This window comes from Acinonyx jubatus, chromosome D3, assembly GCF_027475565.1.
Source record: "Acinonyx jubatus isolate Ajub_Pintada_27869175 chromosome D3, VMU_Ajub_asm_v1.0, whole genome shotgun sequence".
In the NCBI taxonomy this organism is placed as follows: Eukaryota; Metazoa; Chordata; class Mammalia; order Carnivora; family Felidae; genus Acinonyx; species Acinonyx jubatus.
Genome location: NC_069392.1, coordinates 58,955,800 through 58,971,652, shown reverse-complemented (window position 1 = coordinate 58,971,652; position 15,853 = coordinate 58,955,800).

Here is a 15,853-nt window from a genome sequence, read left to right as displayed (position 1 = left end):
GCACTTCTTTCTCTCTCTCTCTTACTTTAATGCAAGGATATATGACTGATAGAACTAAATCCTCACCCTCCAGTCCTTTCCCTTCCTCACTTTCTAGATATAACCATCTTGAAGTTGGTGTGTGTCATTTCCGTGGATGTTATTATAATTTTATTATTTATGTGTTTCTCCATGGACGTTAATATACTTTTCGAATACTTACAAAATGTTATCATGTTGAACATGTTCTTCTTTTCAGCAATTTACTATGAAAAATTTCAAACATACAGCAGAGTTGGAAGAGTTTTATACTCAATACCTACACAACTACCACTTAGATTTCATCATTAACATTTTACTATACTTCCTTTATCATTAATCTCTCCCTCCATGTATTCACCTCTCTATGCATCCATTAATTCATATTAGTTTTTAAATTCATTTCAAACTAAATTGCAGAAATCTTTTGCATGTTCTTTGCAATTGCATTTTCACTTAAAATTGCATTTAGTTGATTCTTAACTGTTGCAAACTATTCTGTTATAAGATTAACAGTAGTTTGTCCATTTTCCCTGAGTGATTGGCAATTGGGTAGATTGCAATTTTGTATGTACTGCTAAATGGGTATCCAAGATAGCTTTGCAAACGTACACTCCCATATGGCAATGTAAGAACTCACATTTGCCCTCGTCCATCCAAACACTTGAAATTATCAGGTTTTTGTATTTTATCAATATGATGGCTGTCAAATACCACATTGTTCTAATTGACATTTTTCTAATAAGTAGTGAGGTTCAGCAAGTTTCCATGTTAGACACTTGTTTTTGCTCTTTGTGGAACTGTTTAGATCTTTTTCCATTTTTTTTTTTTGTTTGTTTATTTCTTTTTAGAGAGAGCATAAGTAAATGAGGGGTAGAGAGAGGATCTCAAGCAGGCTCCACATTATCAGTGCAGAGCCTGACGCGGGATCAGTCCCATGAACTGCAAGATCATGACCTGAGTCACCCAGGTGCCCCTCCATTTTTTTATTGTACTATTTTTCTTCTTTTCTTCTGATCAATTTGCAGGTATAAATTACACATTATGCACAGTAGTCTATTGTCATGTCTATATTCACTGTCAGTATTTTTCCTAATAAGGTGGCTTTTCTTTTTATTTCATTGAAATATCTTTTACCATACAAAGCTGAATTTTATACATTTACAGTTGTATTTTTGTATTCTTGAAATTTTTACTATAATAAAGGTATTTTCCTATATCTTCTAAATGTTCCCAAGATCAGCTTTTTGGATATAGGCTCTTTTTCATCTGAAACTAATCTGTCTTCTTTATAACTTAGGGATCTATATTATCTATCTTATTTTCCCTGTGAACAGCTATTTTTCAAGCAATGTTTGTTACAGTGTCTCCCACTGGTTTTTAATACCTCTTTTGTCACCCATCAAGTTTTTACATACGAGTAAGTCTAATCTGGGTTTTCCATTTTCTTCCAGTTCTGTAATATGTCTGCACTACTCCACCAGAACAGTGTTTTAATAAATCTTGGTAAATAATATGACAAGTTCTTATTCTGCCTCCTCCTCTACTTTTCTTTTAGAATATTCTTTGTCCTTTAACTTTCCAGATGGTTCATGGGTCAAGTTCTTTGAAACACCCTGTGCGATGCTCTTTGTAATTGTATTAATTCATATAAAATTTTTGCTAAAAATCATCATGTTTATGCAATTTTCATACATCTCTAGTTAATGTGTCTTTATTTTATGTTCTTCACAACTGTTTGTAGCTTTTCCCTTAATTTCTTAGGTCTGTTATCACATCTTTTGTCAGATTTATATGTAAGTGCCTTTTCATTTCTTTCATTTTTAATGGTGTCTTTTGTTATTAATTTTAGATTTATTACTGCTGATATGGAAGGTTGTAAAGAAATGTTAGATTTCAGAAGGTAGATCTGGTATATATAGTAAATTACTGAACCCTCTCATTAATTCTTAACAGATTGTAGACTCTCTTGTACTTCACAGATAATAAAGCTTTACCATTAAGTTTTAAGTCGTCTGTTTGCTGTACCTTATCATTAGATATTCTTCATTAGGTTAAGGACATGCTCTTCTATTCTTATTTTGCTATAGTTTTCTGTTTATCACCTATAAGTACTTTACTTTATTCAATTCTTCTCTACACCTACTTAAAATTTCATCTATCATTGTTCTTTGATTGGTTCAAGAGAACATTGATTTTCTGGCATTAAACCATCCTTGCATTGTGGTATAAACCCTAACTCATTTTTTTTTGTGGTGCTAAATATAGTTTTGAAGATTTTTTTTTTTAATTTTACATTGTGTTCATGAGTCATATTGGTCAATCACTGTATTTTCTTACATTGTTTTACCTTATTTTAATAAAAGTTATCCTAGACTTATAAAATAAATTTGTTATTTTTCCTACTTTCTCTAAGACATATTCTTCCAAGTGTCTCTAGGAATGATGTATATAAAATTGGGCAGAGAGAAAATGAAGAGAGAATGATTGCTCTTTCAGTTTCTGCAATACATAGTTTCTGTTTACTTTTTCTCCTTGATTTATTTTTGCAGTTTACATATTTCTGTCAGATTGCTCATTTACTTTATGTCTCCAAATTTTTTGGTATCAAATTGTTCACAGTGTTAAACTAAGGTATTTTAAACATTAACATAATTTCTGCAGTCATATCTCTTTTTGTTCAGAAACTTGTTTAGCTGAGCTACTTTTTATTTCTTAAACAGTATCACCAGTGTTTTTAAAACTTTTTCTTGTTAATCTTCTTTAGGAAACTTATAATTTTATTATTACATTTTTGTGTTATTTTTCTATTTCATTAGTATATGCTTTTAAAAAAAATTTTTTTAATGTTTATTTTTGAGGGCGAGAGAGATAGAACATGAGCAGGGGAGGGGCAGAGAGAGAAACGCAGAATCTGAAGCAGGCTCCAGGCTCTGAGCTATCAGCACAGAGCCTGATGCAGGACTTCAACCCAAACCACAAGATCATGACCTGAGCCGAAGTAGGACACTTAACCAACTGAGCCACCCAGATGCGCCTCATTAGTACATGCTGTAATCATTATTTCTCCCTTTTACTATTTGTTTGTATTAATTATGGTACATTTCTGGCTTTATCATTTGCAAGTTTACTTGTAATTTTTCAGTCTATTTTTGTAACAGATAATTTTTTATTTTTATACAGGTAATTATTTTTAAATAGATAATTTAGAACCATATATTTCTTTTTAAATGTTAATTTAAATACCATTTTATCTCATAAAATTTGATGTTTAATGGTTTATTTGCTAGTAACTTCTGATTATTGTTTTATTTCTTTTTTACCTTTTACTCAAGAACTAATATAAGCATATACACTTCAAAAAAATCCAAACTCTTTATTATTTAATTTTGCATTTGTTGCTGCTGAAATGTATTGAAATGCTGTTAGAAAATATGACATTGATTCTTTAAAATATATGGAGACTATTTTTTTTCACTAGAACATAGGTTTTTAAAAAAATAAATGTTCCATGTATATTTGAAAACAGTCTATTTTTAAGCATAGAGTTTTATACATAGTTATAAAAGAAGTAGAAATAGATATAGACTTAGGTAGATATATTCAAACTTCTCAATATGCTTATTCCAATCATTTACATGTTGACCTTTTCTGTCTCCTTGGTCTGATATGTATTAAAATAACCAGTATGACTTAACATTTGATTTTCCTAATTATATTAGATTTTGCTTTATATATTTTAACATAATTATTTTAGGAATATACAATCTTCTGTTTGTTTTATATTGTTAGGGTTGTTCCTTTTATTACTATATTACTTCTGTTCATTAGATACTGTTTTCTGTATGACATAATGCTGTATGAGTTTAATATTGCTGTATCATAAAGCATTCTTTTGTTTAGTTTTCCTTCTGTGTTAAATCTTCCCTTCTCTCTTTCTCTCATTTTTTTCTCATTTTTTAATCATTCTGCATCACTTTTCTTGCATATACTTTTTACAAGCAGCATAATGGATTTTAAAAGTCTATATACATTTTCTGGTATTAATAAGAAATCTTAATCTGTTTACAATTATTACGTTTGTTGATATATTTGACATTTGATCCTGTGTCAACCACTGTTAGTGTTTTCTTTCTTTCTTTCTTTTTTAAGTTTATTTCTCTAGAGAGAGAGGGAAGGAGAGAGTGTGAGTTGGGAAGAGAAAGAGGAGAGCAAGAATCTCACGCAGGCTCTGAGCTGTCAACACAGAGCACAACATGGGGCTCGATCTCATGCACTGTGCGATCATGACCTGAGCTGAAATCAAGAGTCTGACACTTAACTGAGTTACCCATTATAACACTTATAAATTTCTTTTTATAATATGTTTCTTTGTCACCTTTTTGTTCTCCTCCCAGGTTTTGTTTGATTATCAGAATTTTCCTCATTGATGTTGTTTGTTTGTTTTTTTTTTTTCAATTACTCTTCTGGTTTAGAAGCGCCACATTATATTTTTGTTCTTTCAGTTGTTTAATCATGTATCTACGCGTATATATCATAATATTTATTAAAATATAAATTATTCATTGGTTTCTCTTTCAGAATATGATAAGGAAAATTTCTATTTTAGTAACAGACTGAAAATAACCTTCCAAGCATTCTTATTATTTATTATTTAGAATTTTAGTGTTGCCTTTAAAAGACACAAAGTAGTCATTACTTATTTTTTACATTTGATCATTAAATAACTTACTAATGTGTTTTATCCATCATCCTATTTCAACCCTTGCTGAAGTTTCCTCCTTTACTTGAACTTTCCGTGAAGACCTGTGGTAGTTAACTCACCATTTACATAAGAGAAAATATAGCTGTTTTGCTCACTTTTCCACTATGCTGGGCATAAAATTCTAGACTGAGGACTTATTTGCCAATCTATCTGACATTATTATCCACATTCTTTAGTGACATCTCCTAGGGGTAAGGACAAGTTCTACTTTTAGTCCGATTGCTATCTCTTTGTACTATATCTTTCTCCCTCAGTTTTTCTAAATTTTAATATTTGTTATTTTTACTATTATCTGTCCAGGGGTGGATTCTTTTTTTGTATATCCCATATTTAAAACTTGGAGAGTGATAGGATAGATTTTTGGGGAGGGGAAGGAGAAGTCCAGAAAATATTTTTCTGAGCACATTGAAAACATCAATCTATTTAAGTATCAGAAGACTCCTATGAGGTATGTTATGACCACATTATAGAAAAGAAAATGGAGATAAGACCTGCCCCCCCAAAAGTTTATTTAGAATTTTCACTTTTTAAATTTTGAACTTGAATGTTTTCAATTCAAAAAATAAAAATAAAAATAAAACAATTAGCCCCTGTGCTTTGAATATTGCTTGTTTTCAATCTCTTTGATCTTGCCTTTGAGAACCCTTATTTTAAGTCACTGTGTTCCAAGGCCATCTCCTGCAGTAAACACATGGCCATGGTATGGATAGTATTAAAGGGAGGTAAATAATGTAGGCATGGACTCACTTGCCCTCTGTATCCGAGTCTTTTTTCCTCTGTAGTATTGTTTCTCTCATCCTCTGGTTAGTGCAACAAGGTTTGTATGAAATATGACCCTCATTCCTTTATTTCATACATTTCCAATTGCTGTATCCAAGTGTGTACTTAAAAGAATACACATGCTGGGTTTGATTCTGATTCTTTTATTTGATGCATTGGAATACTCTGATCTGCAACACGATCCTGCAACAAAGGTGCTCTGATGAGTATAGAGCAATGAATTAACCTGCCTAGGTTTGTCTCCATTTTCTCATCTGTGATATGGATTTAACATTAGTACCTAACAAACTGAACACTTGGTGATATGAAATAGGTTGATATTTTCAATGTGCTTAAAAGAATGTTTACCAGAACTATCCTCATCCTCCCCACTCAACTCCATCCTATTATTTTTCCAAGTCTTATTAACATTAGTTCCCAAATACCTCAGATCACCCCCCTGCTATCTATCCTGCTGCTGCCTTAGCTCATCTGGACTATTGTAATAATTTCCTAAATAGCCTATGTGCCTCCAGCTTCATTTTACTCTAATCCATCTTCCACCATGCCACCAAAATGCCTTTCTAAAGAGCAAATCTGTTCACATCACTGCTGTTCAAATTCTAGTAGCTTTTAATTACTTTTATGCACCTTAACATGACTTGTTTCAGCCTCTGGCCCCAGCTGGTTTCTTCAGGCTTCTCTCAGTCCATGATTTTCCACTTACCTCTCCTTTTGGTTCTCCTGATCTGTGTTCAGTTCCTTAGTTGGCATGTTCTTTCTCCCTTCTGTCCTTATGCTCATGCTTTTGCCATTTATGATACCCTGTCCAACCCTGTCCACTTGGCTGGTCTTCACTCCTCTGTCTAAATCAATATCTCCTTCTCCTAGCAATGTTTCTTAATCCTAGTCCTCAGGCTGAGGTCTAGGCTCTTTGTCTATGTTGTTGAATACAGATACTTCACTCCTCCATATTGTGATTATTTATTTTGTTGTCTCTTTCACTGATTCTAAAATGAGCTCCTTGAGGGTAGGAGCCACACTCTGTTCATCTCTGCATCAGAAAAATAACTACCTGGTTATATTTGAGTGAGAAGCCCCAACAGATATTTCCTAAACTCATGAATAAATGACTTGCTAATTGAATTTCAGTAAATGATTCACACTGAGGCCTGTAGAATAAAGATGGCTACTATTAACGAATTAGAGTTTCAAAGACTTATTTTTAATATTACCATTTAATTTACAGAATTAAACAAGAAGTGAGTGCCTACCTGGTGGACAGCCATTTGCTAACAACTATGAGCCCTTATAAAGAAGATTATTTGGTTCACAGGATGTTTGCATAAATATGAAAAGAAACAGTTTTCACATAGTATAACATAAGGTGTTATTTTGAGCCTTAGAATCAACAACGGTTTGGGGACATTGTGATTCTAGAACTTTAAAGACATTTTAATCTATCTACTCCGTGGAAGTAAATGCCTGATAAAATATCATGGCCACCACCCTGCCGGCCCACCCATCTTCGTCATCTGTACCTTCATGCCCTCTATGCAGGACGGCCACCCTTGGCCCCTTGGCTCATGTGCGCAATTCCTATTAATTTCAGAAAACGGCCACCGCCAAAGCAATAAGAGTGAATTTAATTTAAAAAGTGCAATCATGTTCTGCCTTGTGCAGAACTGGACTTGGAATTATTTGTGACTGTGATTTAGCATTATTTCTGGGGGGAGAGTCACCCTGTTTAATACTAATAGTCTTCCCAGGAAGTTTCATTAGAGTGAACTGCAATTTTTATTGCTCAGGATTTAACAAACTCCAATCTAAAGTCTCACTAGAGACCTCGCGCCTCTTCCCCCCTCATGAGCGCCTTTCTCCTGAAATTTCTGTGCTCAACACTCCTGACAACAACCTGTCTGCAGATGCACCAACAGCTGCTCCTGCTGAAAAATGGGCTTGTCTCTCTCACGGGGGCTATGATTTCTGGCATATGCATGCCTCCTACTGTCTCTTTGGTTTTAAAGCAATTTTCAGCACACCTGCTTGCTTGAACTTTACTGACAAGCCCTCTTAAGAGTTCACTGAAGAAAAAAATATTCGTTTCCTAGGTACTTCCCTGTAATTCTAAATTTCACTTTAAATCTCCCAGTAAAGTGTTTACCCCTGTGGATGGAGAGACAATCTGTGTTGAGACAGTCCCGCTGCCTCGGGCAGGATCTCATCAGCTCTCATATCACAGCAGATAGAGAAAGGGATGATCCATTAAGGCAATAAGGCCAACTTGTTCCTACCGCCAAAATTGTTCCTTAGAGTACATTTGCTACTGCCATGTCCATTCTGGGCTTAACCACCACCTAAGAGATTATATCTCACTCAAAAAAATTCTCCAAATGGATGGTTCTATTCTTTTGGTTTTGATCCTGCCAGACTTTCAATTTGAGTCAATCTCATGAAAACATTGCTCAGTTCATTGTTATTCTACTTCCTGGCCTTACCTTAAGGAAGTTCTCCATAAAGTTGTACTTTTGATTATGTCTCAGGAACACTTATGTGGCCACTGCCTTAAGAGTCACCATTTAGTCTATCCATGGGTCATGAAAAAGTGGATACTTAATCTGTACACAACTACCCAACAATTTAAAGACCATCATTTTCTTCCTTTAGTTCACTGGCCTGATCTTAAGGTAATTGTCTCAATGCTTCAAATGCTTCAATGGAGTCATTGTATGACATGTTCAATGTCAGAAACCACTTTGATTATGACTCCTGTGGAACCGGTAGGCGCTCTCAACTGTGGCCAAGGTCATTGGACAGACCCATCTCAACCATTGTGAGACCAGTGAATTGGGAGTAAATGAAAGTTTCTAAAGCAGGCTCAAGTCAGCTAATCTATATCCAAAATAGTGAGAAACAGAGGTCTGAATGCAATGGAAGGTAATTAGCATGAAAGTAATATGAGTATAGACTATTCGGACATTCTCAAAACCAAGACCAATAAGCATTCTAAAAGTAGGTGATGGACAGACATAGATGGACCTTTTGGGCTTAGAATGCAGTCACAATGTCCCAAAGTAACATAAAAATACAGGAGAAGAAGCAAGAACGTCCACATGGGAACCCAAGCCAGCACTGTTAATCTTTGCATATGGAATTTGGTCAATGATATATGTAGGTACTAATCATTCATTGCTTAAATAAATATGAAGAACTCCTTTTTCTTTGCTTCAGATCAATTCTTTCTTCTAAGGAAATTCTCTGCTTCGAAACATTAAGAAATAGCTTTTCCTGGGGTGAGCTGAGTGGAAAGTTGAAATAATATTAACTAAACAACTATTATGTATTATATTTACTTACAATAAACCCTGGACTTCACTACATGTTGTTGCAATGAATATTATCTCATTCCATGTCTGGTTAGGCTCAAAATCAAGGACAACAGAGCTAGTCAGTGTAGGGTCAGGATATGAACCCAATTGATTCTGATTCTAAAGTCAGTATTTTTTTTCATGGTGTCCCACTGCTACCAAGGTTTCCGTCTCCAGCGGAAGCACAAAATATCTCAGTTACCAAAATCACATTGACTCTAGTCCATTTTGCACTTTCTCTTCATCTTATTTTATTGTGCCTAAGTCTGTACAAGAAGGCAGCCGCCATGGGGATGGGAAGGCCATGGCGCTGGAAGGAGGCCAACTCCATTTACACTCTAGCTCAGCTTCATACTAGCTCTATGAAGCTACACTAGCAGAGTAACCTCTCTGAAACTCGGGTTTCTCATCTGTAATGTGGGAATATAAGTGCTTAAAACTGACTTGTTGGGAGGATCAAATACCTGGCAGACAATACATGTGTGGCAAATATTAACTCCCATCTCTTTTACTGTCAATTTGTCAGCTGCAGATTGGATACAATCTTCCCGCTTTGACCTTCCTTCTCCCTTTTTACAAAATTCAATTCCATTCACTTAGCATCTGAACATAATTGACACTTAATGAATACATGTTGAGTGAATGAAAGATCTCTTCAAGACTCAGATCAAATGTCCTCAGGACTCTGAAGTCCTAGCCCCACCCTTGTGAAGATTGGTGACAGCCTTAAATCCCCATAGTATTGGTTTCGGTATCTTCATTTGTATTAGCATGTTGTCTTATAATTATTGGCTCTTGGATTTTCTCAATAAATGGTAACTTTTTCAAGACCAGAGACTATGTTTTACTTTTTCTTGTAAACTTTGTACTCAGCAAATGTCTTGGAATATTTATTTGACAAATTATTGTTTGAAAGATTTAACCTGAATACAAGTAGTTAGTATAGTTAATACTGATTAATCTTGTCCATGTTTCTCAAAGTATTTAAATACAATAAGGTAGTTGAAGAAATTCCAATTATAACATAGCCAGAATATGAGTATGTTAGTTTATTAAGATTTACATCATAGTTTGATTCCATACTTTGGCCAGAGTTATAGTCTACAATCTCATGTTTAAAGATGGGGGTGAAAAAGTATTGGGTGTAGAGTATCTACAGAGCTCCATGACAGGTTGGTGTAAAAAACCAAAGAATTTTACAAAGTAAATAACTCCCCGAGTCAACTTATTTATTAAATGGTAAGTTTTCCTAAAATAGGGTCCATCATAAATGAGCGATTCCTGTAATAGGTAATCTTGAACAAAGAAGCAAACAACATTTCACACGTACACACACCCCACCATGGTACCCATCCTCTGAAGTAACTCTCTCACAGTGGATTTAGTTTGATGGTGGTGGCTGTGATGTGACTGATTTGTTAGGTGAGCCCAGAAACATATGCCTCTGTGTTTCCTCAGGAATCTCCAGAAAAGGGTAAGTTCTGGTTACCATCATTGCATCCTGGAAGACATAAATTTAACTTTGAATAGGCATAGGGCTCAATTATCTGCTTTAAAGTAGGGACTGCCAATCTCATTTAATTGTTTCACAGAATTCTTTGAGTGGGAAAAGCATTCCATATATAGGAGAGACTCATTGTAATCTTGTAGGCTTTGACCTCAACTCAATCCTCTGTCTTTCAAAATCACCAGTAAACAGTTTCCCTTCAGTCATAAAAAAACATTAAAGGGACCTTTTAAGATTCTTGCTTTCTCACTTTCCCAACTTGATCCCATCATTCTGCCCTTTGTGGCTGAGAGCAACTTCTTCACTCATGGACCCTCTGTTCTAAACTGGCTGTCCACTAACCATGCCCTCAATGATACTTGATAATCACATAGTATCTCCACTAGTTTTCTCAGGCTTGTTTTCAGCTTTCAATTAATTATGGAAACTCCTCAAGTAGAATTTCGCATTGTAAATGTAGCTCCACTACCCTCAAATCTCCCCCTAGGAATGTAGCTGAATACCAGGCTTATTCAGAAACCCAGCCCCGCTGAAAGAATATCCCACCTCTGAGAGGACAGAGCTCTTTGGGCTGAGCCAGAGGGTGAGACCCAGCGGAAGTGAAGGCTGAGTTTGACTTCCCTTGGAAACATTAGTCAGAATGGGGAGGCTGCCCCATTAAGAGAACTTGGGGCTTTTCAAGGGTGACTCACCCCTAGGAAAACCCATTACTTTCCCAGAACCCTGCTATATTCTCAATTTCTCCCTTTTTATGGCAAATATAAAGTGGTTAGAACTCCCACACTGTTCCTTCAGCATCTCTGAAAATTGTTCAGTCCTGTTCAGGGCTTCACCAGTGATAAAAAGCTTATTCTGCATATTCCCAGATGGTGAATGACATAGAACGCACCTAATGTGACTGCCCAGTGCATTGACATTCATATTTAGTACGCAAAGGCAAGTCGTTTCTGAGAGAGGGAGTCCGGTTTGTCCTGTAATGCCCTGAGACAGTCCTGTACCTCTTGCTGCGGCTCCTGACAGATCTTATAAAAGATCGTAAATTACTATCTGTTGAAATATATGAATTTAATGGATTCCATTAATGCACACCTGCACAGAAGAGATTTCAGGAGCCCAAAGATATGATCAGTCCAACAGCTTTAATAGTTATTAATTACAGAAGCGGACTATTTATCCCCTGCTTACATAGAAATCTGCAAGTAGTGTAATACTCACACTTCAAGGCTTTCTGGATGGAAGAAGGAAATGGGCTTTGGTTGAAAGGATCAAACACTTATTTTAGCTAATGCATTTCCATGCTGGGATTTTTTTATTTATTTATGGGAGAAAGGTCACTACTTTTGTATGTGGATTTTAAGTAATTTAATGTCATGGAGAGTGTGGATTTTTTAAAAAGAATCATAAAAAATGCTTTGACCAGCATTTAATATAGGCCACTTCCTTTTACATCCAAGTGCTTGAAAATCAAAATGTTTAGATAAAAACCGAACCGAACCATTTAGGAAAGTCCAAGTCAAATTCTCATATGCGGTTTTGGTGATACTTTGCTTGAAGTGGTTGGGCAGGGTGGTATGCATGAGGTTTTCCTAAACAGCTTTGACCCAATTATCCATGCACTGGGGACAACGATCTCACCCTCTTTATCTGATAAGAATCATAATGATGACAGAAAATAGTTTTTGCCACATCCTAGATGTCTCACAGCAACTCTGTGAGGCAGATGCTATTGTTATCTCAACTTTATAGATAAAGAAATTGGGACACATGAAGGTAAAGTGTCTTACCTTTGGTCCCACACTTAGAGGTTGAATATGAGTTTCCTGTTGTCTGATTCTCTATGCCCTTAAGTGCTAGGCAATGCTGCCTCCCAACTGTTAGTGAAAACTTTCATGTGTGACCTTATTTCTATTCTGATAATGACGACTATGTAAAATTTATAACACCAACTAGATAGACACACATGCCCTAAAGGAGGGTAGACCCTTATCCAATACAGAGTGAGTCTCTAAGTCTGCAAAATCTGATGATGGAATCAAGAACCATGTCTAATGACTGAATTAACTAACACACTCTTCTCCAGTTATATAACCAGAAATATGTCTGTAGTCTGGGAGACTGAGGTTGGTTCCCAACACTGAACAGCAGGACAGAGGTGGGCCACGGTAGTGTGTGCTACTGAATGCTGTGTCCCATATTTAGATATTTGATTATGGCTGTGCCTCTACTTAGGCCTTTTGAATTTGTTTTAAAATTATTTGTAATATGATTTCTCTTCCTGGGTTAGTTAGGTTCTGTGGACAGCAAACTCTGTGTCCTAGGCAGCTTTCCATTTCCCAAAGGGCCTACCACAGTGCTATAAATGTGAGTAATATTCTATATACATTTATTCAAGCATCATTAGAGACTCTCTATCTCTCTGAATAGTTTATTTATTATTAAAAGTCCTATTGCAGTGCTCCTTCTTCTATGCAACTTTTAAAGACAACAGTAGCTCACCCTAGCTCCTTTTTTAGGAAACACACACATTCATACCACTGATTGCCCTTCTTGGGGATGGGTCCCAAATTAGCAAACATTTACTAGGTGCCCAGCACTGTTCTAAATACTTTCAATGTATCTGCACATCGAACAGTCACAAAAATCTTCTAAAGAGGTACCATTATTAATCCCATTTTACAGATGGGTTGATTGAGGTACAGAGAGATAAAATAAGTTACCCCAAGTCGTAAAGTTAGACATGGCAAAGCCAGGAACCATACCTGAGCTTTTCAACACAGAACCTGAGGCTTCTGAAGCCTGGTAATTAAGTGGGGAAGGTTAATTGGAGATGAGAACAATGGGAAAAGATACAAACTTAAGTCTAGCAGTGAAATGGTGTGGGTAACTGAAAGTTTGTTTTGTTTGTTTTTAATTTTTGTTTTAATGTTTATTTGTTTTTGACAGAGAGAGAGAAAGAGAGAGAGAGAGGAAGCATGAGCGGGGAAGGGACAGAGAGAGAGGGACACAGAATCCAAATCAGGCTCCAGGCTCTGAGCTGGCAACACAGAGCCGGATACGGGGCTCAAACTCATGGACTGCAAGATCATGACCTGAGCTGAAGTCGGACGCTTAACCACTGAACCACCCAGGCACCCCAAAGTTTGTTTTGTTTTTAAGATGAGTAGTCCTGGGGCGCCTGGGTGGCGCAGTCGGTTAAGCGTCTGACTTCAGCCAGGTCACGATCTCGCGGTCCGTGAGTTCGAGCCCCGCGTCAGGCTCTGGGCTGATGGCTCAGAGCCTGGAGCCTGCTTCCGATTCTGTGTCTCCCTCTCTCTCTGCCCCTCCCCCGTTCATGCTCTGTCTCTCTCTGTCCCAAAAATAAATAAACGTTGAAAAAAAAAATTAAGATGAGTAGTCCTTAAGCATTTTAAAATCTGATAGGTTAGAAGCAGGGCAGAGACTGGAGATAGAGGAATAACTAAGCAGAATGCAGCCCTTCACCCAGTTCACACTGTCTTGGCCCAGAAAGCCGTTCTCATTTATGTGGGCTGTGATGGGAGTCTCTCAACCAGTGTCCTACTGCCTATTCCCATTTCTTATATCACCAACCACCACAGTCCCTTTCTAAAATCAGAAACTGCTCATGTCACTCCCTGGCTAAAAATCTCCAATCTCATTTCTCACACGATAAAGTCTAAATTCCTCCATCTGACTCCACATATCCTCTGTGGTTCGCCCTTGTACGCTCTGTCTTCACAGTTCACTCCATAAGTTGAACATCCCCTCCTCTGACCCATTCTATGCTGAGATACTTTTAGTTCCCCATTGTCTGTGGCTAAGGAAGCTATTCTCCCTGTTGTCTGCCTGTAAAATCACTCATATTTTAAGAACCACATCAAACACCACCTCCTTCATAAAGTCTTTCTTTCTCCCCAGGCAGAATTAAACATTCCCTCTTGTGTCTCCCTGTGTATGCTGCATATACTTCTATCATAACAACTATAATGTTTTATTGTTCTGATTTGTTTGCGTGACTGGCTTTCCCTACTAAATGGAAAGGTGCTTGAGAACAAGGATGACTTGTTTGGCCTCAATATTCTCAATGTAACCAGCACATAGTAGGTGGCCAGGGATTAATTGTGAATGAATTAATAAATGAATGTGTATTCAACTAAATGTAGAAAATATCTTGTTGGATGATGTGGGGAGAGGAAAATATGATGAAGACATTTTTTCCTCCTCTAAAGAGCTGAAATAATGTACCTGGTTTATAAACAAATCATTCTTCTTTCAAGAACATCCCGGTAACTGTCTCAATAAGTGAAGGACATATATTAGAAAGGTATTACACTTGCTGTTGACATTTCATTTCCTGTCTTTTTTTATGTGCCCATGCAGCTGCAATAACCTTGCTCTTACAATCCCAGTGTTTGGAAAAACCATTTCTATGCATAAAGTTCCTACGTGAACAAGTGTGGGGTAGACCAGGTGGGTGTAGGTGATATAGTTGATGGCCATCACTGTGAGTTCCCCTGTTTCACCACTCTTGGTTACGTATGCCACAGAAATCACTAAATGAGTTTCACGTTGCACCACGTAGCATTCCACTCATGGGAAGAGCTTATTCTTTGCATAAACATGGTGGAGCAGTTTGACGTTGTTTAATTTGACCAGGAATGTAATCCTCCAGTGGAGGAGGCCAATATTGTATTATTATCCATTTCATGACTGTGAAAGCCAAAAAGGTGGCTCGTGAGGGAGCCAGAACAAGCATCTAGCAATTCTGACTTCCCCCTCTGTTTTCTTCAATATGCAGTACGACTTTCCAAATGGAAGCTGTATTGGAGGGAACACCACTAGCTAAATTATTTAAATAATAAATATCTCTTGCCTTAACGTGATAAAAAAAGATGTACTTATTTCTAAAGTGCTCATACCAGAATTATACGAGTTAGAACATTTCTGTATGACTGGCCACTTGAAAAAGTTGTCATTTTCACCATTGACATCACTGTCATCATCAAGTTTGCTGGCAATTTTACGCTATTTCATAATTCCTGCAATACTTTCACTTATATCATGTTTCCTGACCCTCACAAAAGATCTGTGTGGTAAATATTACAGTTATAGTACCCATTTTACACATGAAGAACTCGAGTCTCAGATTTGTTAATAATTTCAGCTGGTAAGTGGCATGGCTTGATATTGATCTCAGATATTCTAACCTAAATTACATGCTCAATGAATGCCTGCTGTGCTTTCAGACTTTGCTATGAGAGTCTTATACTTCTTTTCTGGTATCCTCTCCATGGCATAAAGAGATGTCCATAAAGCTTAAATCATAGAATTGTAGCAACACCCCTTTGTTGAATATCTATTATAGGCAAATGTATATGCTGGTCACCATAAGAAATATCAAGACAAAGAGGAAACAATTCTTACACTAAAGACACTTAT